This window comes from Pezoporus occidentalis, unplaced genomic scaffold (genome assembly GCF_034315485.1).
Source record: "Pezoporus occidentalis ecotype Australia unplaced genomic scaffold, CSIRO_AGI_Poc_V1 ctg89, whole genome shotgun sequence".
Lineage (NCBI taxonomy): Eukaryota > Metazoa > Chordata > Aves > Psittaciformes > Psittacidae > Pezoporus > Pezoporus occidentalis.
In genome coordinates this window covers 1,322,501-1,345,738 of record NW_026916253.1, presented here as the reverse complement: position 1 = coordinate 1,345,738, position 23,238 = coordinate 1,322,501, and the positions used below count along the sequence as shown (strand labels likewise).

Here is a 23,238-nt window from a genome sequence, read left to right as displayed (position 1 = left end):
ACAGACCTTACCAACTTACATTTATGGAAATGGATAAAAAAAGAAATCTGTTCAGTGAAAAACTATAAAGATTAAATGTGCATTTCATATGCATTTCAATAAATACCAAAATTGTTATTCCCCATTACAGAGTGAGACTTGGTCAAAATTTTTTTGTTTAGGGTCATGTTTAAGTACTAATATTTAAGCTAACCTAAGAACAGAAGCAGTACAGCAGTTGTGGGAAAAAGTTTATACTTCTCTCCCACCCCCAAAGCCACAGGACTGTAGTTTTCCTATTTTCATCATTGTTAGTATATAAAAAAAAAAAAAGTACAAAAAAGAAAAAAAAAGGAAATTTCACTCCTTCTTTCTTATTTCTTTAGATCATAACCTGACATTAATGAGCAAATACACACTAGGATGATGATCACACTGTAGGATAAAATGCTCATATACTGTGTTGATAAGTTAAGATGAAAGAAACCCAGAACAAAGACACAACAGTATTGTGAAGATATGTTTGGATTCCAAAATTTTTGTATCAGTCAAAGATAGAAACACCCAAGACAAAAAAAAAACCCTGATAAACAGAAACATTCCCTTTTTTCCACTTGACTGTATAACCAAGATGCTGTATATATTAAAACATTACTCCATGACTATGCCTAGCTGCCACATACAATACATAGACACATTATATTCGTATTTTCCATCTGTTCTCTGAAGGGTTTGCAGCTCCCATCAAATTTACATTACAGGAGACAAAGATGCTCAAGTGGAAACAGCACTGGCACTGATAACCTAAGACTATAGCTGAGGTCCTTCTGAGTAACCTCTCTCTGAGTAACTGCAGTTCTTCCTGAATCTCAGAACAAAGCATTATGATAGCCCATCCCTGGCAGTGTTCAAGTCCAGGCTGGATGGGACTTTGAGCAACCTTGTCTACTGGAACGTGTCCCTGCCCGTGGCAGGGGACTGGAACTGGATGAGCTTTAAAATCCCTTCCAACACAAACCAGTCTGTTATGTTTCCACTGGACAGTTTACTGGGCTATACTAGAAGAGTTTACAGGAACTATGGTTGCAAACTCCAGAAAGGTTACCTGAAAGGCATTTAATACAATACCAACCCTCTTATAACAACCCTCACTCTAAGTATAGTATGATGCAGATGGCACATTTCATCATTTATACTTTGCTGGGTAGTTCCTTTGTTTTCAGTAGCAGTCATGCACCACAGCTTTTCCTTTCCATTTTCTTGCCTGCCAGATGAAGGTTTTTTTTTTCCTCTTTTCATGCGGATTGGCTTATCTACCTAAGAAGCCATGACACTTTATTCTAGCATAACATGGCACTGTTTCCTCAAAGTGTGACCAGTCATTAGAAGTATCACTATGAAACGTGAATATTAATGCCCAAAAGAGATCAACCAGGAGCACTACAAATGGACAAGAACAGATTAGACATAATTTACAAGTATGTCAGACACAGTAACACATCGTCTTGGTCGACAAGAATGACTATTAAAAAACTATACTGCCACAAGCACCACCAGTGGTTTTATTCAGTGGCATCAGCCTGATGCCCAGAACTAGCCAGTAATAAAACTACTTTCAAGGAATGAAAATCTGAAGTAAATATGAAAGTTGCACTGGGTGAATGCTGCAGCCATCAAGCAGTTGCACTTAAGAGAGAAGAAGACGTTATAATCCAAACGAGAATTTTCCAGCAATAAAGTATGAATGAATGCTGAAGTTGACCAAAGTTCATAATAAATTATATTATTTTAATATAATTTTGTGTTTAAAGACATTCTAATTGCAGCGGGATACTGCAACTGTTTAAAAGTGCTGCCCAACAGCCCCTTTATGAGTCAGGCAATGTACATAAAGGTAGGCTCAGAGAAAAATAAACCACCCCATACTTGGAATACTTTTTGTCTCAATGGCTGGAAAAAGTAATTTACCCAAGAGAGTAAGTAAATGAATGTATCAATCCCACTGATTCTCCTTCTTTTCTCCAGTTAATTTCAGTTTGCAAAAAAAAAAAAAACTGCCTAATGACATTATCTTGTGACTGTAGAGCTACTCATGTTGACGACGTGCAAAGGACACAAACAGTCCTTCTTGGTCATATGTTTAAAAAACCCTGAACTGAGAGTGATTTGAAGAGCTACTTCTTAAAATTTCTTCTACTAAAGATAGGTACTTCTGCCTAATCTATTCTGTGCCTGACACTTTCTGCAACACTAAGCAGTACTTTTTTGCTGAAAAGGAAACAAGCTGAAATTATTAAAAAAAAAAGAGAGCCCAAAGTCTCCCTATTTTTTGATTAATGCTAATTTTATCTAGCATTTTACTTGTTCCCACAGCACAAGAATTCACTTTTCTGTTGACTTAGTTTGTAGTGTTTCTATGTGTTTTCAGAAGAGACATACCTCTCCTGTGCCATCCTAGAGCCAGCCTGGCTTTGACATGGCAGTCATTGCCTACAGACCTAAGCGCAAGTTTCTGAACAAAGTTCCCAACACTCCAGCTTCCCCCTTTTAACTTGAATTCAGTAAGTAATTTTAGGTGGGTGAATTGCGTCATGAAAACAGGAGTCTCTTTATTCATCATTTTTTAAAAGCTCTGTAATTCTTGCCCTGCCTTTACTTGCTTTATATTAAATATTCACTAGAAATACGTGGGAAAGTTGCACATACATAGTAACTGTTCTTTTTGCTCTGGAGACAAAATTGTTATTTACTCAGTTAAAACTATTACTGATTTTTTGCCAAATGAGTAACTGCAACCTGACTTGGTCACAGTGGCTCCATCCTTCTCCTCATGAATCTCCTAGTGCACAATGTGTCTCCTGACTGTGCCTCTTGCCCCTCCAGACTTTCATCTACTTGGACCATTAGGCACTCTAGGACTACATAAGAAGGGTTCAGTATAAATTTTGACTGGAGCTGCAAGGCAAACTATCAAATAGTAAAGCAGAACAATTATAAAATTAATCTCAGAAGGATCTTCTCCTATTCCTCTCCTACACAGGCAATTGGAGAGAAAGGAAGAGGATGAAGAAGCAAGCCCTCAAGAGCAACTCAGCCAGAATAGATAATAAACCTGCATTTACCCTGAGAAAGCAGGGTGCACGTTCAGTCCTATGTGTGTATTTCTAAAGAGCATGAAATATCAAATGTTCTTCCTGAAGAATAATTCTCTCTCTATTCTGTTTCCACATTCCTATGTAACTATCCAATAAATATTATCCTGCTCACATGCTTCTGTTTACTTAGGATACATTATGTTTGATGTAGTCTGGCAGCATAAATTTTAGTTCTGTCGTCTTAAAATACTAATACTTGTCAATCAAAATAGAAAGTACCTAATAAAAATGTTCTAGAAACTAATAGCCCTATATTCCTACACTCCACTTGGAGCTAAGCATTGCTAAAAATGAGATTAATTACATGTTTATACAGCGCCCAATACAATCAGACCCCTAACCAACATTTTCCTAGTAGGCTATATACATAGTAATATATATGTACTGTGTATATATTATGCAATATAGGCAATGCTAAATTAATACTATCACTTCAATTGACCCAGTCTTTTGATGTACAAAAGAGTTTTTCAGGAAAAAAAAACTCACAACCTGCCCAGTGACACAGTGTTAGGTAGAGAATGAAAGAAAAGGGCATGGTCAATATCAGAGTAATTTATGATGACTTTCTGCAGATGTTCAGGAGCATGGAAGCACTGAGGATATACATACAGGACAGGTCCCTTCAGTTATTACCAACATAACAGGGTAAACTGGTCAACTTAAGAAAGTGTCAGAAAAATATCCTCTGAATTCTCGCTGTAGGAACTTCACTGCTTGGTACATTTAAACCTTCTATGGACAAAGTATTAGCAAATGCCCTGTAGGGAACAATCCTGTAATGTCAAGAAGATGGACTAGATGTATAACTGGTCTTTTTCTGCTTCAACTTTTATTATTCTAATCCATCACCCTTACCAAAGTGGCAAAGTTTTATACAGACCTTTAAAATTATGGCCATTAGAAAATGATGTCTGTGACTGTATAATATATACACATATGGATGTAAGGTCTGGTTTTTGAAAAACCAAAGTGCAAAACCGAATTCTGCACCTAATTTGCCCATGCTACAGCTGTAACTATTCATTAATCTAGCAAGTGAGACAGAAATTTCTAATTACAGTTATCTGAATGCATGATTTACAGGCATAAATGTGACAAGTGAACTTGCAATGTAAGCATACAAGTAACTTAAATATGTTTACTGTTGACAACATAGTCGTATTGTACTGTAACATGCTTATGCCACAAAACCAGGATCAGTCTGTGAGCTTTTCCCCAAAACAGAAAATTAGAAATCCTGCAAGGTAGACAACAAGTTGACATCAAAGCCTGCGAAAGCAGCAAAGGAAAAGTCCCACAAGGAGCTCGAAACAAAACCCTTCCATCAGGGATTCTCAAGGAAAAGATGAAAAGTTTTACTTGGCTCCCTTCTGCCCAAACCACTATGGTATTCCTTGTTTTTCTTTGCCTCTGTGTTTCAGGTAGGCCAGAACTCCCTATCACTCTTTCTAAAACCTGAAGTCCACAGAGGATTTTGTAGTGACAATTTACTAGCAGTAAAAGTCACTCAAAGCAATGGCTGCAGAAAGCTCCTTTGTTCCCCAGGCACAGGATGGCAGAACTGTCCAAGATGTGTTTAAGGAGGAAGATAAAGGCTTCACATCATCCATGTATATTATTGTTATTTCTGTTACTCCAGAATGGAAATCCTCTTATTGAGTAAGGCACCAGGCAGTCATGCCCATATGAGTGCCAATAACAAGATCCATTGCCTACTCATTTCACTAGGAAAGAAAAACAATGAAAGGGTATGGAGAAAAGGTGTTTTCCTTTTAATTCTTTAGACTGTAATAGTTATAATTGGCTTTTCTCTACAGTTTGGCCTCAGTTTTTCACAGTGTTACAGTGAGAAACAACAGTCTGCAGTGATTTTTATACACGGAACTTAATGACTTCAATTGCTGCTAAGGATGCAGAATGGTGGTAGGATATGGCCATACACCATTAAGGCCTTAAAGCCTTCATAATTACTGGGTATACAGAATATTTATTATAAAGACCATGCCAGGCCTCTTTTGTGAGCTGCCCTGGGCCTGTTCTCTGAGCCACTTCAAGCAAGAAGTTTAAATGAAACTGCTCCCAAGTTTCTGAAATGGTTTAATAAAACATATACTGACTGTAATATTCAGTTTATAGTAGAAAACTATTGCCCCTTCGTTTGAAAAATGACCTCTAGTTGGCAATTTTACTCTCAGCTTCATAGATTATAGTCCGCTGTTGGTCATTTTCTCAATCCACAGGGCAATACTTTTCCATAACAAGCTCAAACTGCAATCAGTATTTGTAGTTTGTTACGCAAGTTGAGGATAATATGTCTCAACACATTCTACTATATGACTAAACAAAAGAAGTAACAACCGGGTGACACAGACATATGGAGCAAAGCAGTACTGTTCTAATGCTGAGAGAGCAGAAAAACATATTTATTTATATTGTGCTAATTTAAATTAAATGTCTTCAGTACACAATAATCTCTAATTTGATTTTTTCATTAATAGTGTTTTGGTTTATGTTTTCTTATGTGTTTTCTTATTTTTATGTAAAATGGCAAATAGTAAATTTGATTAGTATCAGATTTGAGAAATGACAGATAATGACAGATAGCCTAACATTCTAAAATCACCTTAAAATATGTTCACATAGATATCTTAAAGATCATTTGCTCTTGGGCACACAACACACAGTTGTAAACTTATAGGCTTGATACTAGGAAATTCTAATACAGTTTAGTAGAGAAATTATTTCAGCACACAGTTCTCCTACGTAACTATGAGATGGAATACCACACTTTGGAAAAACAGTTCCCATATTAGATGATCAAATAGGTACACACTGTCAAGGAGAAGTTGTAGACCAGGAAGTGAGGGAGACCTGGAGTCTGTTCCTAGATGTGCCCTAGATAGCTCTGCCAGTGATGTTAACATCCTCCCTCCTTCCCATGCCGCAGCCACACAGCCCTGAGGGGCCAGCACAACTTACCTAGATGGCTGGAATGTTGCAAGGCTTAATTCTTTAACCAGTGGATGATGAAAGTTCTTGTTGATCTTTTACTGTAAATGCAAAATATTTATCATTACAAGACTAGTATTCATCCCCATCTGTAAATAAAACTGCGATTAAAATATGACAGTTGCCCACACTGAGAGCCAAAAGGAACTTCCTAAGCTGGACTACTGAAATCAAATAGAAGGTGGACATTTTGCCATCCTTCCTCTAGAAATGATGAGATCCCTATCCTCTAAAGAGATACACCATAATTGTTTGGGATCTGTAATGGCTGAAAACTATATTAAGACCCATAAGAGAAAAAGGTTCCTAGCAGGTCTGAAAGGACAGCTTCAGAAGCTATACTCGTCTCTAATACTGCACTTTGAGCTATTTTTTTTTTTCTTCATTCATTTTCCACTGCTGTTCCTATATTGTTGCTCAGTCTCAGTTTCACCTACCATCTCCAGCTGGAACTTGAGTGAACTGGATTCATTTAAACACACAGGCACTGCATCCATAAGCTTCAGAACATTTGAGCTAGGGAATGTATTTGTAATGTGATCACTAGAAGATGATGGCTCTTTATCTTACAAGTCTTCAAGGAATTTAGATGTCCAGCTCACTAATAGTGTTCGGGGCCTAGGCTTTCACATTTTTATGGTTCTGGAAGAAACAATTTCTAATGCAGAAAGAAGCAGTGCTTTTTTTTTTTTTCCACCCCCACATTTTTCATTTTAGTGTAATAAAAGTGGCACATATGTCCCATAGCGTAATGGATTAATTAAGGAATATGATGTTTATCCTAGGTCCTGAGTTGTACATCTTCATAACTCACTCATAAAAATTAATGTGTTATATCACGCTCGAGAATGATATATCTATTTTTACCATACCTGTTGAGAATAAATTGTTCTAAATTGGATTATCCTGATATCCAGTGAGAAATGTAAAAATTACATTGTTATTTTAAGAATTTACATTGCTGTGTATAAAAAACCATAATCTTCTCAGTGTGCTTTTGAACTGTCATGTTACTCCCACTGTTATGGAACCATAATTGCTGCTGCCACACCTAAAATCAAATGCAATGCATATTGTATTTCTTCATACACTGTGCATTTCCTACCTTAAGCACAAAACTATATACAGTAGAATTTAGGACTATTCTTTCATTACTGACTGCTTTTTTATATAAGCAATACACAACTATGTGTGCAAGGAATCAAAATCCTCATTTCTAAAATCAACAGATAAGAAATCCCTAAATAATATGTACAGATGTTTCATATTTAAATGAGCTGTTGGCATTTAATGCTGCCAATCATAAATGCAATAAAATTGGTAAATTTCAAGGTGCTCAGCAGTTACAATAGATTATTTTAATTTCTTTAAAATCAAAATATAATTTTAGAATGACAGAAAAATTGTCAAATAAATATATATTTTTGATGTAATCTTGAAATTCCTGAGTGGTCAACTACACTGCATTGCTCCATACCAATTCCTAGTCCTTTTACCTCAAGAAAGTTGATTCTGTTGTTCTTAAGCTGCAATGCCTCACTACAACTAAATTATCTGCATGTTATCTGCAGAGTGATCCTCTGCTTGAATACGACAGAATATCAGAGTTTCTAATCCTACACAGATAGAGTAATTCACATCCACTGTATGTTTTACTGTAAAGACAGAGTAATACAATACGTTTGATAAATCATGTATGCGTCCATGTACAAAGAAAAAGGTTTCTCTCTTTTCCTACAAGATGCATCTGTATTAAAACACACACACACTCCTTATGCTGGCACTGCAAAATCTTTAAAAGTTCTAGAATAGAGACATCTATGTTTAAAAAAATGAAGCAGCTCACAGGTCAAACAAGCTCCTGATCAGAAGTGCTTAACCAGAAATACTATTTCAGTGATTGTAAGTTTTCATCCATACATCAAACTCTAGTCTATTGATTAAATAAAACTGATCTTTTTTTATTTCAAAGCAAAAGAGAATTAAATCATCCCTGTTGTTTTTCTTTTATTTAGAACTTTCACATTGTACACACTGGCCATGTATCCTGCTTATAATTACAACATCCTTAAGGAGACCTTATTCTGTGATGACTGACCACAGGTTTCTTGCCTCTTCCTCTGAATCTTCTGCTCCTGATCATAATCAAGGGCAGTTGATGGCCAGATATTTTGATCCACTATGGCAAATGATTTGATTCAAGGTCTGCCAAAAATCAGGAAATTGCTTCAGGAAATTTTGGATCAGGACAACTTTATATGTAAATACAAGAATTTACTGCAGTTATGCTGGCACATCTTTCCTTTCCCCTACCTCTTTTTCACTGCCGAATTAGCTGCATCAAGTCTTAATTTTGCTTGCAACCCTACATAAAGGAATCCAGTCCAGGCAGCCTTGCAAAGCTTTACCAAAGTCAAGGTCTGTTGGCTTAGAAAGCAGAGGGTCTCTTTCAGCAAAACATCTCAAAACACTACATATCTGGATATTGCTGAGGCCAAATTAGCATTGACTGGGCTGTGATCATACCATCAAATACCAGCATAGCATGAACATGTAACAGATTGCTAATGATGCCTTTGAAGGGCACCAAGAAGTGGACACAGATCTTCCTGAAGTTGAATTTTGTGTTTTGTTTTTTTTTTTTTATCTTACGCAAAAATCATGGAATCCCAAACTGGTTTGGGTTGGAAGGAGCCTTAAAGCTCATCCAATTCCAACCCTCTGCCACAGGCAGGGACAACTTCCGCTAGAGCAGGTTACTCCAAGCCGCATCCAACCTGGCCTTGAACACTGCCAGGGATGGGACAGCCACAGCTTCTCTGGGCACCCTGTGCCAGTGCCTTACTACCCTCACAGGGAAGAAATTCTTCCTAATATCTAATCTAAATCTACCCTTTGACAGTTTAAAGCCATACCCTCTTGTCCTGTCAGTACATGTCCCTATTTGCTTAACGGCTCCCTTGGCCTCCTATCTCCCCAAGTCAGCCTTCAGCCTGGTTCCAGTCCACCTGCACAGTGCTGCTCCATGCTGTGCAAACATGCTCTAACACTCAACACACACTTTAACGAGGCCAGAAATCTCTGTTATCAGGGATGCAGTTCTATTCTGGAAGGTGATCACTGCTAGGTTAAAATGATAGAACCCAAATTCACGCATACATTTCACCCCACACTAAGAAATGTACAAACACATGCAAAACTCAATTCTGTTCCTGTATACCCACATCTTTTAGTAAATTGTATAAAGTATCCTGAATTTCTTTTATTAAAGTCAAGGAATTTTTAATATACTTTGAATCTTCTTTAAATTAGCATCACAGTCTAGGGTAAGTGCATAATTAGTAATAAATTAATTAACAAAGAAGGAATTTATTACCTGTTATTTCAGTTACCAGTTTGTTATTGAGTTACAGAAATACAGGACAATAAGTAAATACAGACATCTGTACCAGTTAAGAAGTCTGCAGTTTGGCCATGTTCTTCAGTCCTTCAATTTTTTGAAATCATTAACTCAGCACCAGCAGAGCAAAGATGAGAACCTTGCTTCTGCTAAGTAGCACTAATTTCAGCCCATAGTGACATTCAGAACAGGATCAATCAAATCACAGGGGTAAGGAAACTGTTTGCTTATGATGTGGCTGTCAGCAGTGGAGTTTGTAACACCCTCCAAGGATCAAGACACACACAAAAAGCATTAAAAAAATAAACCCAACAGATACTCTTGCAAAATGTATCAATGCTGTATCAATGCAGTTCTCCAGACTGAAAGTGCAGAAGTCAGAAGATCAAAAACTCACAGTTAAGATTTTCCTATTAGTTAAAGAACATAAGGATTCTCCTAAAGTCTTTGACTGATATCTTTTCTTTCTTTTCAGGCTGATAAGCCGTCCAGTGAACTAGAAGAAATAGCCCTGAAGACAGCTTTGTGTCTAATACAACTGTGAGAGGGAAAATTATCCCAATGATATATGCTTTACATGGAACATGTAAAAAGAAAAAAAAAATGTATTCCATGAAAGAATTCTTTCTATCTGGGCAAGCAATTCCTATTATCATTTAGGAGGTGTGGGTGTGGGGTCAGTGTCTGACACCAAATTGACAAGCCATGTCCCTCAGAATTGGATTTGGGGTGAACCTAAAAGGAGACAATAGGTACTTTTAAGAGAAGGGCAACTGGGCAAACAGTGAGACATACATCAGATTTTCTGAAGGGTGTCAGGACATGGTGACCTGGGATATATTGTAACTTCCTTTATTATTCTTTGTAAGGAAATTCTTTACGAAATGTGAAACACATCCCATTGTGACACTTCAGAGTATGGATGGGCACTGATGGCCACTGTCTGTCGTGGTTTAAGCCCAGATGATAACTCAGAACCAAGCAGCTGCTCACTCACTCCCCCCTCCTCTTCCCTCCACAAGCCTGGCAGGATGGGGAGGAGAATTGAAAGCATGTAAACCCCATGGGTTGAGATAAGAGCAGTCCAGTAACTAAGGTATAACACAAAACTACTACCACTACTAATAATGATAAGGGAAATAACAAGTGAGAGAATATAAAACTAAACAGGTAAGGGGAAAAGCCAGTAACAACCAGCAGTGATGCACAGTACAATTGCTTTCCACCTGCTGATACCCAGCCCCTCCCAAGCAGCAATCTGGGCTCTCTGCGTGACTAACCCCCGAGTTTGTATACTGGGCATGACATGCTTTGGTATGGAATACTCCTTTGGCCAGTTTGGGACAGGTGTTTTATCCTAGCTTCTTGTGCCCCTCCTCACTGGCAGAGCATGAGGCTGAAAAGTCCTTGATTGGAGTAAACATTACTTAGCAACAACTAAAAAACTAGTGTGTTATCAGCACTGTCTTCAGACTAAAGCCAAAACAGCCCTGCACCAGCTACGAGGAAGGAGAAAAATCACTGCTACAGCTGAACCCAGGACATTGTCATACACAGCCAGCAAAAAGAAGAGTAATTACAACCATACTTCCCATGAAGTAACCAAACCAACTGTAACACCAAGAGTGGCAAGCAGTACATCAATGGTTTGTCCACCTACCCTCCAAAATCTTGTTGAATTTGCCACATAGATGATGTTCTCGGTTAATTTGGTCAAGGCTAAAAAAGGGTTCCTACATAACTGATAAAGGGTATGATAAATCTTCGCTTAGAAACACCTAGCAGAAGAGCATGACTGGGGCTCTTCAGCCAGGAGAAAAGAAGGCTGCGTGGACACCTCATAGCAGTCTTCCAGTATTTGAAGGGGGCCTGAAGGGGGCCTATAAGGATGCTGGGGAGGGACTCTTCATTAGGGACTGTAGTGACAGGACAAGCAGTAATGGGTTATAACTTAAACAGGGGAAGTTTAGATTGGGTATAAGGAGGAAGTTCTTTGTTGTTAGGGTAAGGAGGCACTGGAATGGGCTGCCCAGGGAGGTTGTGAATGCTCCACTCCTGGTGGTGTTCAAGGCCAGGCTGGACAGAGCCTTGGGTGAGATGGTTTAGTGTGAGGTGTCCCTGCCCATGGCAGGGGGGCTGGAACTTGACGATCTTAAGGTCCTTTCCAACCCTAATTATTCTATGATAAGTTCCCACCCATCCTACCTTACTGGCCTTTGAATCCTTGACCTTTGAATCTCCTTGTTCACCCTGCCCCAAACTCTTCATCTTTCAATACTAGGATCTTCCATCAACAGCACTCTTACAACTTTCACTGTCCTCCTGGCCAAGCACCCTTCTCCCTGCTCCGAAGCCTTCCTGAATGAGCCCCTGTGAGTATACCTATTGCAGAGCTAATTAAAATTAAGTAAGTTCTTTATCACTGAGAAACTTAAAAGTTATGCGTTCTCATATACATTTGCACAGTCAGAGATAACTACTCTCCCTTCCCTTGAATCATTTGAATGCCCTTCCTCCCCCTGTCCTAATCCCCTTCCTTCATCCCTACTTCTGGAGTCCTCCTCCTCCTCCCAGATAAACTGCCATTAACCCTGTGTTCCCACCAGCTGTTGACATCTGTCTGTTCTACTGCCACCTCACCTGACCTTCCCCTTATCAAGTGCCAGCCCCAGCTCTCATGGACATTTTAAACCTGTTCTCCTAAATCCTGCTCCATGGGATTCCAACAACAGAAGAACAGGAGGTAAGAACATTAAAGCATCCTCAATGTGGTGTCCTATCAGGAAGTCAGCTAAATCTGATAGACACTGTCCTCTCTGATCCATAAGAAGGAAAGGACTGAGCATCTAGGGAACAGCTGTTCAGGAAATACCTTTACATGGCCTGTAACCATTCAGCTTCACCTAACAAACAAAAAGCATTTGCCTAGGTCTTTATTTCTGAGGTAATCTCACCACATTTAAAAAAATATTAATAATATTTCATACATACCCACTACACACATATTTATATGTTTCCCCTCCTTCATCCCCACTTTTAGTTTGCAGTGACAATCAGCAATTATTTTACAGAGAAAGACTCCTGTAACAAGCTTACAGGATGCCTTTAGTAATAAGATAATTATTTGTAATTCTGTAAAGAATTATAATTTTTAATTTAAAAAGAAATCAAATAAGAACAGCTTTCATCTTTCCTACCATGTGAAGAAAACATTCTCTGCCTACAAGTGAAATTATCATTCTCTCCTTTGTGCAAAATGAATTGACCCAGAAAACTAAAAGGGTAAGAACCCATATTTGCTGGGCTTATTCAGCAGCCAAAAGTTCATGAAAAACACTGTTGTGTATCACATAGCAACCACTTGATGCCTATTGTTAAAATACAGTACTTATTCAAAAAGTAAAATCTTGCAGTTTCAAATAAGCCAGCCTGCAATGTGTGTTTACTGTTTTGCGGAAACAGCCATCTTGCCATTTTCTTTTTCCATAGCCTTGGCATGTTTGGTCAGCTATGCAATGTGCAGTTACCCACAGGAAAGAAAAGGAACCCAAGAATTTCCTCCAGTGTTTTGCTCAAAGGACAATGTCCATTCAAAGCAACACTTGAGATCACCATTAAGAGCATTAAGATGTGCTCTGCTTTTATGCAGCCACACTTTTGATAAGATTGTCATATTCCAGAGGAAGAAGAAGAGGAAGAGGAAGAAAGGGAAAGTTGACTGGCCCTTACAGTTGCACTCTTGGACCTGTTCTCAAAGCAAATTGCTCTCAGGAAGCCCTTTACACACGTACAGATGCCCACACTGTTACTGTAGCACATCTGCACTTCTTCCATGCCCTGTTTACCTGCCACTATGTGCACAAGTATGAATGTCAGAGACATCTCCCACTCTACCTTCCTCCAAATCTCTTGAAGTAATAAGATACGGTAAAAAATCAGGTGAAATACAAGTAGAATTTATAGAGGAGGAAAGAAAGTCAGATTTAGAGTCAGAAAAAATGTTAACAATTTTCATTAAATAGAGCATGTTACCCTAAAATATTTGAGAAGCAATGACACATCACTTGGGCTCTTCCGGACTTCCCAGATTTCCATGAAAACTGAACGATAGCCCTCATTTTCAGTCACAACTGCATCAGACTGTCTGTTCAAATTATCAAAGCAAGACCAATAGGGTTCTTCTGAAACAACTGCTGTAGGAGATGAAGGGAAAGATAAGAAAGATATAAACTCTCTTGTAGGTGCTGTTATACACTATTACACAAATAGTACAACTTAAAACTTCAAGATAATGGCATTTTTAATACCAGAAGGGAATGGCAAACTTGCTTAGCATAACTTTGAGATATTTCATCAAGGCTATGTACAAACAGGTGTGCAACATTTTTGCTAGCTGTTAGATGCTCATTGAGATTATCTGCTTATCTAAAAGAGTGTTTAAACTCCTTTTGAGTAGTTAAAATAAGACGGCAGTAAAAAGTAGACTAAAAAGGAGAAAATGTGGGAACACAGATGTTTTTTGCCAAGAACCTCACTCTGTGACCAGCTGTACCCAGGTACCTGTGTGCTGTTTTTATAGTCTCTGAAAAGAAAGTTGTGTGGTAGGCAGCAAACCCCACATGAATGCATGGAGTTGTGAAAAAGTTGGAAAAAGTATGAGAATGAATAAGGTACCTGGGAGCAAAGAGGTAGGTTTTATGATTTTAAAGAGAGAGAGAGAGAGTTAGAACTGGCTGTTTCCAAAACAAGATGGAAAGCATAGATGGGTTGAAGATGCAGCTTGCTTGCTGCAAGTGTTCCTGCTTGTGTTAGTGAAAGTCCTTCATTGGAGGTCAGAGGAAAATGCAAAAATGCAAAACAAAAAAAAATAATAAAAAATATAAATTATATCAACTTCTGAACTGCACATCTCATCTGGCTTAAAAATTATATATCCAAACAGAAGTGTGTCTGCAGTTCACTAACTGAATTGCTCGAAGGGTGCATCCAAGATCGATGTGTGTGACTGGACAGGGACTGACTATACAAAGGAAATATTTGGTTTGGTCATTGCTCAGGATCTGGCCATGACAGGATGTGGCAATTACACATGACTGTTGAATAGCTGCAGTTACAATAGTACAGTCGTGTAACTTGTCAACAAGATGCTGGGATACTTGATGAAACAAAGACCAAGCTGTTATATCCAGTGCAGAACTCAAGAAATCTTTCCCCTAAAACAATAAAAAGTATATGTTGAAGAATAATGTGGGACTTTCCTAGCACAACTCAAATGCATGCTTCTCTCAGAAACAGATTCCCAGAACAGAGGCTAGTAATTTATGATCCACCAAAATACTCTGTTGAACAAAAAAGTAATACCTACACTGTGCCTATGCAAATCAGTAAGAATAAGTGACTCTAAGGACCAGTAAGAACAAAGCCCAAAACTCCTATCAAACATTATTTGAGGTTTGAAAAAGTCAAGACAACGTGTAATTTTTTTTTAAATGGGGATAAATTGGGATTTCTGTAACAATTGACTCATTTTGCCTGCTTTTATCTAAGGATCTCAAAGAGCACTCCAAGTGTTAATTAAATTACAAAGCATTTTTGAGACAGGTAAATGGTATTATGCCCACTGGGGAACGGAAAGAACATTTATATTTCATTACTAAAGTCACACAGTAATTCAGTGGCTAGTAATATAACCCAAGAATTACAAGTTGCCACTTCTACTCATTGACCCAATGGCCTCACAAGAGATAAAATTAGCCTTAGAAGCCAAAAATACTTTCCTCTTGCGCGTTTCTATATTCCAGGAATTAGGCCAAGATTATTTTTTTTTTTTTTTTTTTTTTCACTTTATTTTTCTTCCTCTGCTTTCTGGGAGGCCTTTCTTTCAGTCACAAAAAGAAGCCACTTCCTCACCTACCCAAGTCTATTAATGATCACAGTACAGCAATATGGAAAGGAACCTAAACAAAGGCAGTGAACTGGAATGGTGCTGTTTAACAGCTTATGAGGCTTCATCAGGATCCTCTTCTCCCTCTTCTAACCAGCCATGCTCCCAGAGATGACACATAATAGTCTCTATCCCGTCAGAATGAAGATGGAAATAATCCATCACTGGCCAATTCAACGACTTCCAATCCTACACTACCAAAGAAACAGACATAAAACTACCCTAAGGAACAACATAAGAAACAACCAACGATTCTCTGAAAATAATTCAGGCCATGGAAGTCTGTTCTGCAATCTACTACATCTATTTTGAGTTGCATGTAGGAAGTAATGTTTCACTGATAATTCCATTCTTAGCCAAAAAAAAGGAAGCCACCATTTTTCATTCCAGCTTGGTCCTAACTAGTGCAACTACAGGATCCACAAATAATAAAGCAGTAATATATAATGCAATCTGCACAATAGACAGGCCAGTGACTTGTACTGCAACCAGAGGCATCTCTAATTCAACATCAGTACAGCTCTGTTAGAGCTTTAACAAATTATATCTCCATTAGTAAACTCATTTTGGAGAGTTCTTTCTAAAATGTTATTTCATAATAATTTCTTAAATAATTATTTATTACTAAACTGAGGGAAAAATCTTTTTGCATTTTATTTAAACCTTTTGAATATAATATTAAACCAAGATTTCAGGCTTTATTCTCCCCCACCCCATTTCTTGTCATGCCATGAAGAATCATCTATGTGGAAGAGATGAGAATGTCTTTGATTCAAATGACCAAGGTTTAAGATTGTCTTTGGCGTGGCAGAAAATAAAGCTGCTGCATATATTTCCAGTAGTAGCATTACTGTTGTATGATATGACAATCATAATCTTTTTTCTTTTCCTAAAAATATGTCTAAGGAAGCACACAGTTTATACATTGCATTCAAAATTTTTTTCTTCGTTTACATTGATTGCATATTTCAAATTATGTTATAGCTGTATCGCTTATCCTAAATCAAATAAAGAATCCACATAAATGCATACACACACACTTCCCTTGTTTCTAGACATTGCCAGTATTGACAAGATTAAAATATTTTTCTCATTCATTATTTATTGTGATATGATGAAACAGTAAGAGTATGTATTTAACAGAACATCACGAAGTAGAGTTAAAATATGGACATGCTGCTTCATTTCTATTTTACTGCAACAGTGTTAAGTACGTGACACCCTGACTACAATAATGACATCTTTGGGTGACGAAGATTTAAGATGTTTTGCAAAGATGCAGTGTTATCCAAACTCTTCAGCCATGCTGATTAGGATTATTATTAAATAGATGAACCCAAGACTGGAAGGAGAGCCATGATTAAAGTCCTCCTGCTGCAGAGGACTGGGGGAGCCGGCGCTCAGTGCCAGAGCCACAGCAAACTCTCCCACTGCATCAGGAATGTAGCCACACATACTGCCACATTTATACGAGCATCAATGTTTTTTGCTACCAAAAATGAGTCCTCTGGATAGTTTCTCTTTTTCTAGGGGGAACTGGTTCTATCTGACAACTGGAGTTTGGGGTCAAACAATGGTGTATCTGGTTGAACCTCAAGTACAGGGTAGATACATATGAATTTGGTTTTCAAACGTATGTCCCTTGGATTGAAAATCACAGACACAACACTGCACAATCCCATTTACCAGCTCACAGTTGGGCACCATTCTGCACATTTCTACTGGCAAAACAACGCAAGGAAATGCCAAAGAGAGCACCACAGCAAAGCAGTGGTGACCAAAACCAGTACTGTTGGGCAGAAGAGAACAGGGCTTGACTTCTGTAATATGTGGCAGTATCTGGGTTAGAATGCAGAAAAAGATAGATATATTTTAGCCCAAATGCTTATTCTTGCATACTACAGTCTAAATACCCCCTATGATAAATACAGCAGAATAATCAGAAGGTACTGAATGCTTAAAATGCACCGTTACAAAACAAAACAATGTAATGCACATCTCTCTTTACGTGTCAAACAATTTGCCTAACAAATCATAATAATGTAGAATGAGATAAAATTCACCCATCAAGCCCAAATGCATGCACAAAGATTACCATGGCAAAGAATTGTGAATTTCATTAAATATGTTAAAGGCAGAAAAAAAATTCCACTTTGAAAAATAGTAATCCTGTCTTTCAACAAAAATATTATAGGAAGCTATGAATTTGGTAGATCTGAATAGGATGTTGGTACATGTTTTACTAAGGTAATATAATGGCACACTATTATTAGATCACATTAATCATTACTGTGCCAAAGGCACTGACAGCACCACTGAAAAGGATTGAAAGGGCTGGTAATGGATATAAATTACCCATTGTGTGATAAAAGGATTTTTACTAAGAAGGTAAGAATAAAACAGCAAATTTCTAATATAACTGTTGTGTAAAAACCAAAATAAAAGTAATCCAGTCAGTAATATCCACAAAATCAGAAAGTAAGCACTTTTGAAACAAGATAAAGTCACAATAAAAACTGTATACAATGTAAAATTAATTTCGTTGTGCATAATATTACTATCAATTTAAATAGTTTACATGATGACCTCTAAGGGCTATGGTAAAAAGAAAGGTAAGCTTTGTTAATTAGAATCGAGTAAGAGCTTCTTCAGGCGTATTTTGAGTTTCTGAGCTTGGAATTTTTTTTCTTTTTTTTTTGTTACCCTATAATGGCTTCATGACACTCCCCCCTGAAATTCAAGATGTGTTGAGAGTGTTCAGTTTTCTGCATTAACATCACAACAAACAGCATATCTCTCAGATGGTTTTATTTGGAATCCAAATGCTATTATAAAACAAACCACGTCTTTGCTGAGCTATTTAACCATTTGATTGAAACCATTTGTATTACTAATTGTCCAGCTCTGTGCTCCTCCTTTACTCTGGCAAGTATTTCCTGATATTGGTAGGGATCAGTGAAGTGAATTGGTCGAACTACATCCTTATTTACTGCATTAAAAAATCCACATATCTTCTCGGAAGTTGATGGAATTATTCTAGAATCAAGTCACTGTAATTCTTTTCCGGTCAATTGTCTAGAATAAAATCCAGTAGCTCACATTCAATTAGGAAGTTTTAAAAATGGTGAGCCATATTCTTAAATGATACAAATTCGTAAGTACAGACATCAATCCTGAAAACACGTCTATGGTTAACTTTACTCACGTGAGTAATTCCATTAGCATCAGTAATTCAATACCTGCTTATGCATTTGCAGTACTGATGCTTTAGTATGCCTGAATATCCTCTCACTTACATCAGCTATAAATCAGCACAATTCCTCTGAATCACACCATTTCTACTGATTCACAAGATATAAAAACAAGTGGACAATCCAGTCTAACAATTATAATAAAGAAATAACGTAAGAACTTGGTTTGTCAGCAGAAGCTATCAGAATTTTTGATTTAAGAATCAATTAGCACATGTAAAATGTAGAATTAATTATTAGTTATTTCCTAGGAAGCTAGGCTTTTATTTTAAACTGAGGGCCAAAAAACCCAATTCTGATTTCACACCGATTTCCACACCAATATGGTTTCTCAGACTTTACAGGAGCTTTTCTTCTGCTGCACTGGAATAGCTCAGAGGAGAATCACACATACAGTGTAGTACACCCCTCCACCCACTGATTTTCATGGGTGTTCTTCTGATGCTAATATACAAGAGAATATGGCTTTTAATAATATGCATGAGATGTTCTATTGAACTTATGGAAAAAAACAACAAAAAGTGATAAAATTAATTTAATCACGAGTGTCATGGTTTTTTATAAAATCAGCAGTCTGTTGATAAAGTAAAAAATGATGATTCATCTCTAACACAATTATTACATATCAACTGCATAAGATGAATGCTCATAATTTTACCAGATTTTTTTTCCATGCAAGATCTATTTATAGCTCACTACACTCTGAAAAAACTGCAATGAAAAGTTTTGCTAAAGACAGAAACATAGTACAGTTTTGAAGATGTAAAAACTGTGTGAGAGCAGACCTTTAAATAAATCTAAGGTACCTCATTTTTATGTGGGTGTTTTTTTTTTTAATATGGAAAAACAAACCTAAAAAACTAGAACCATTATCAGAAGAAAACATTATGAGAACAATATAAGTAAGTATTCTTACCAGTTGCTCTTAAACCAACGAATCTGTTCTCTGGCTTGGGAAATTCTTAAAAGACGCAGGATAGGTACTGAAGGTCACAACTGTAAAAATAAAACCTGTAAAAAAAGTTAATATGCTAAAACTCAATATTTGAATCAGATATTTATATTAAAATATTACAGGGCCACCTCAAGCAGACAATCTAGAAGCAGCAGAGAGTACTAAAAATCAGAATATTAATGGGATTAATATTTTTTTTTTTAAGCCTTCATAATGTAAATGCATTTGGTGGTCATTTCATTTTGGGAACTGAAAAGTTCTTTCAGTTCTGGATTGTTTTGAGAGGGAAAACATCTCCTCAAGATAATGCTGAGGCACAGAATCCTCTGATACTTTCCCCTGGACAGTACAGCAAAAGAGGACAACACAGGATAAAACAAAAGTTGCATAGCATACTCCAGAAACCCAGTTATTCTCTTTGACATTGATATTCTAATCTTTCAAAATGGGTAAAAAGAGAACAGCTACTAATTGTATTTTTACCTTTTTTTAATTCCACTTTATAACAGAAATAAGTCCTTTGTAGATGATCTCATCTAATAAACCCTACTTAAAAGAGATAAAAGCCAGCAGTAAAAGCCAAGCCAAAATAGTTCCAAGATATTTGTCAGTAGTGAATTTAGGGCCATTACATTAGTAAGCAAAATAGAAACAAAAACAAAGGGCATTCTTAGAGCAAAATAAAGTTCACTTGACTGAAGCTATAATCTGAAGAATTTATGACTGAGAATTCTATGTTTATCCCTATGCATGTCTAACAAATGAAATTAAAGGTCACTTCCAAATAATAAACTTTGTACATCCACATCAGCCAAATTATTTCATCCATCAGGCTCTAGCTCTGTAACCCCAGTTCAAGCACCACAGACTTAAGCCTTCACTTTACCAACACTGATCTCTAGAGAATCACTGACTTCTCCTCATGGCCCAGTGGTGGGCTGGAGTAGTCACTGTGGGCAGAACTGCATCTGTCATTTCCATAGGAAATAATTAAGAGGTTGGTTGGTTTACTGCATGCGATTTAAACCAGTCAGCACCAACAGGACCACACTGCTGGGTAATACCATTTGTTGACTTGAAGGACAAATGGCAATTTTGAGGATCCCTGCTGATGATGAAAACAACATTAAATGATGTGGAGCTCACTACTAAGCAGCACAGCCCTCCACTAGTGCAATACTGATACAAGACTTCTCATGTATCCTGTAAAGTCTCTCCAGACTCCACCTTGTCCCAGTTACATCCAATGCAAAAGTCTCCTGCAGAATGTCCCACTTTGTCCATGCCACCTCCTCTGCTCACTCCTTTGGTTTCTCCACCACACCAAGCACAGGCTACTTACTTCCATTTTGATGGTCTACCACAACATTACCTGATTCCCACTCCTCCCCCTCTTGCTGGCAGATTGAACCAGTCTTTATCATGCACTTCAAAACATTTTCCAAGTAATAATTCTGCCATGCAACTCCTCTGACACAGGAAAATTACCCCAGTAAAAGCTTCAAACCCCTCCTTTATAACTCACATTTCCACAGTTAACTGCCAACAATTCAGCAGCAGACATTTGGTTTGCCATCAACAGTTTCTCATGTGTAGGAACGCATTTCTTTTTTGCTCTCCTCATGCTTAGTTTTTTTACATGAGAATTGTCTCTGGTTTTATACTTAAGTTACAAGCCCCACAAGGCAAAGCCTATCCTCTCATTATGTATTTTACAGTATTGAGCTTAATGAGTGGTGAGCACGTACAAGCCATTACTCCAATCTGGTACCCCATTTCCCCAGAGTATATCCAGCTATACGAGAAGCAAACCAAAGGGCAGTCAAGCCAAGCACCTCCAGTGCCAGCTGGAGAGAAGAAAAACCTTTTGTACATGATTAAAAAAAAAATAAACTTGCTATCAGATATGGTTTCCCAAATATGAAATTTGGTACTGCAGATTTGGTCTTCCCAAATACCTGGACAAGATTCAGATCCCAATTAGAAGCTCATACCATTTAAGAATTCAAGTAAATGAATTTTCGTTACACTATTTGGACACACAGGAAAAGCAAATTCATATAACATAGGTCCCATCCAACTTTCTCAGTTGCACAGTGTCTAAAAAAAGTGACAGCTTGTTTGTCTGGAATTTCTGCTGTTACTGATGTCTTCAAACTCCAAGATACACCTTTTTAGTGTTTCCTTGCAGCTCATTCAATATGAGAAAGACAAGAAATAGAAATGAAGATAACAGATTGTTAGTGTTCTCTCCCTAAACAGGTCCTTAGTACTCCTACACTGACATTGTAGACTACATTTTTGCTATGCTATTACAAGGCTACTTGTGTTTAAAAAAAAAAAAAAAATCAGATTTTCCATACACGCTCATGACTTGCAAAATTCTAGGAATGATTCTCAAGGGGCTTTCACTAAGATTCTTTATAAATTCTGATGACAGACAGAACACAGTAAGGCTTCATCTCTTAAAGTCCTGTACTGATTTGTTTGGAGGCTTCATGTCATTGATCAGCATGTCAATGTCTCTTGCAATCTGCTTTCCAGTTCACGACTGTGAGTGAACCCCTCAGGTTTAAAACCTTAAATGATTTAAGATCTGTGATACATAGCCTTACGAACAAATTGGGAAAATCTGTAGCTTTACACATTAAACTGTAGCAGAAATGATTTAAAGCCTTATAAAAAGGTATTTTACTTACCTGTGCTAATATTATTCTAACGCATCTGACACTATGTAAAGCAGATATTTTAAAGGTACAGGCAGCAAGCTACATGGAAACAAGACAGTTCCACTTAGGTCAAATTGGACCAGTTTACCAGTGTCTAATACACTCACTGGCATTAAAAAAATTGAACTGTGAGCCCTTACAGACCAATTTGTCACAGTAAAGCCGCCCGGAACAGCACTCCTGTTGAGCTGCGTTCAGCTCGGTGAGTTAACCTTTTCCCCCACCACACCTCCACCCCTGAAGAAGAGGAAACCCCAGTGGCCTAAAGAAAGAGACTGGTAAAATAAAAGTACTATCAAGACATAATTGGGGTAGAAGAGTAAAATTTTTGTTCGTTCTTAAACATGACTATGTAGCTCATTCCTTGAAATGAATTACAGACATGAAAGAGAGCAAGCAATCTCTCATTCCATTGATGAATGGGGGCCATAAGGATTTCTGGTTATGGGTAGAAATCTAACACACAGCAAGGGAAAATTGACGCTTGAGGATAGACTTTTTCTGAACAAGGGACTCTTCCCCAAATACTTTTCTGAACAAGGGACTCTTCCCCAAATACTGAGGTTGCACAGGCTTCATCGTGAGGCTCTTAGCACTACATCCCATTCTGGTTAAACTCAAAGATGAAACCCCTGCTAATCTCAAGGGGACAAGGCTTGGGCCCTCTGCTAAGCAGCGTACCCCTTCTGATGGGATGAGGTGTCATGTTTAAATAATTATTCCCTATCAGCTGTTGTTTTGAGGACCTCTTGAAATGCCATGGCATAGCTGCTGTCACCCTAGGCACATTAGAGAGGCATGGACATAGAGATG

At 37.6% G+C, this 23,238-nt stretch overlaps 1 protein-coding gene across 4 annotated transcripts in view; it reads right to left on the bottom strand.

Annotated features, from left to right (window-relative positions):
• ZNF536 (zinc finger protein 536) overlaps positions 1 to 23,238 on the bottom strand; it is a 349,390-nt gene that overhangs the window by 274,046 nt on the left and 52,106 nt on the right. For 3 of the 4 annotated variants that reach the window (XM_062604933.1, XM_062604932.1, XM_062604935.1), the window contains exons 2-3: positions 19,658 to 19,752; positions 6,117 to 6,187 (exon numbers count right to left, since the gene is read on the bottom strand). The gene's annotated coding sequence lies outside the window, so the exon portion shown is untranslated. The remainder of the gene's footprint in view (positions 1 to 6,116; positions 6,188 to 19,657; positions 19,753 to 23,238) is intronic. The other variant, XM_062604934.1, reaches the window with a different exon arrangement.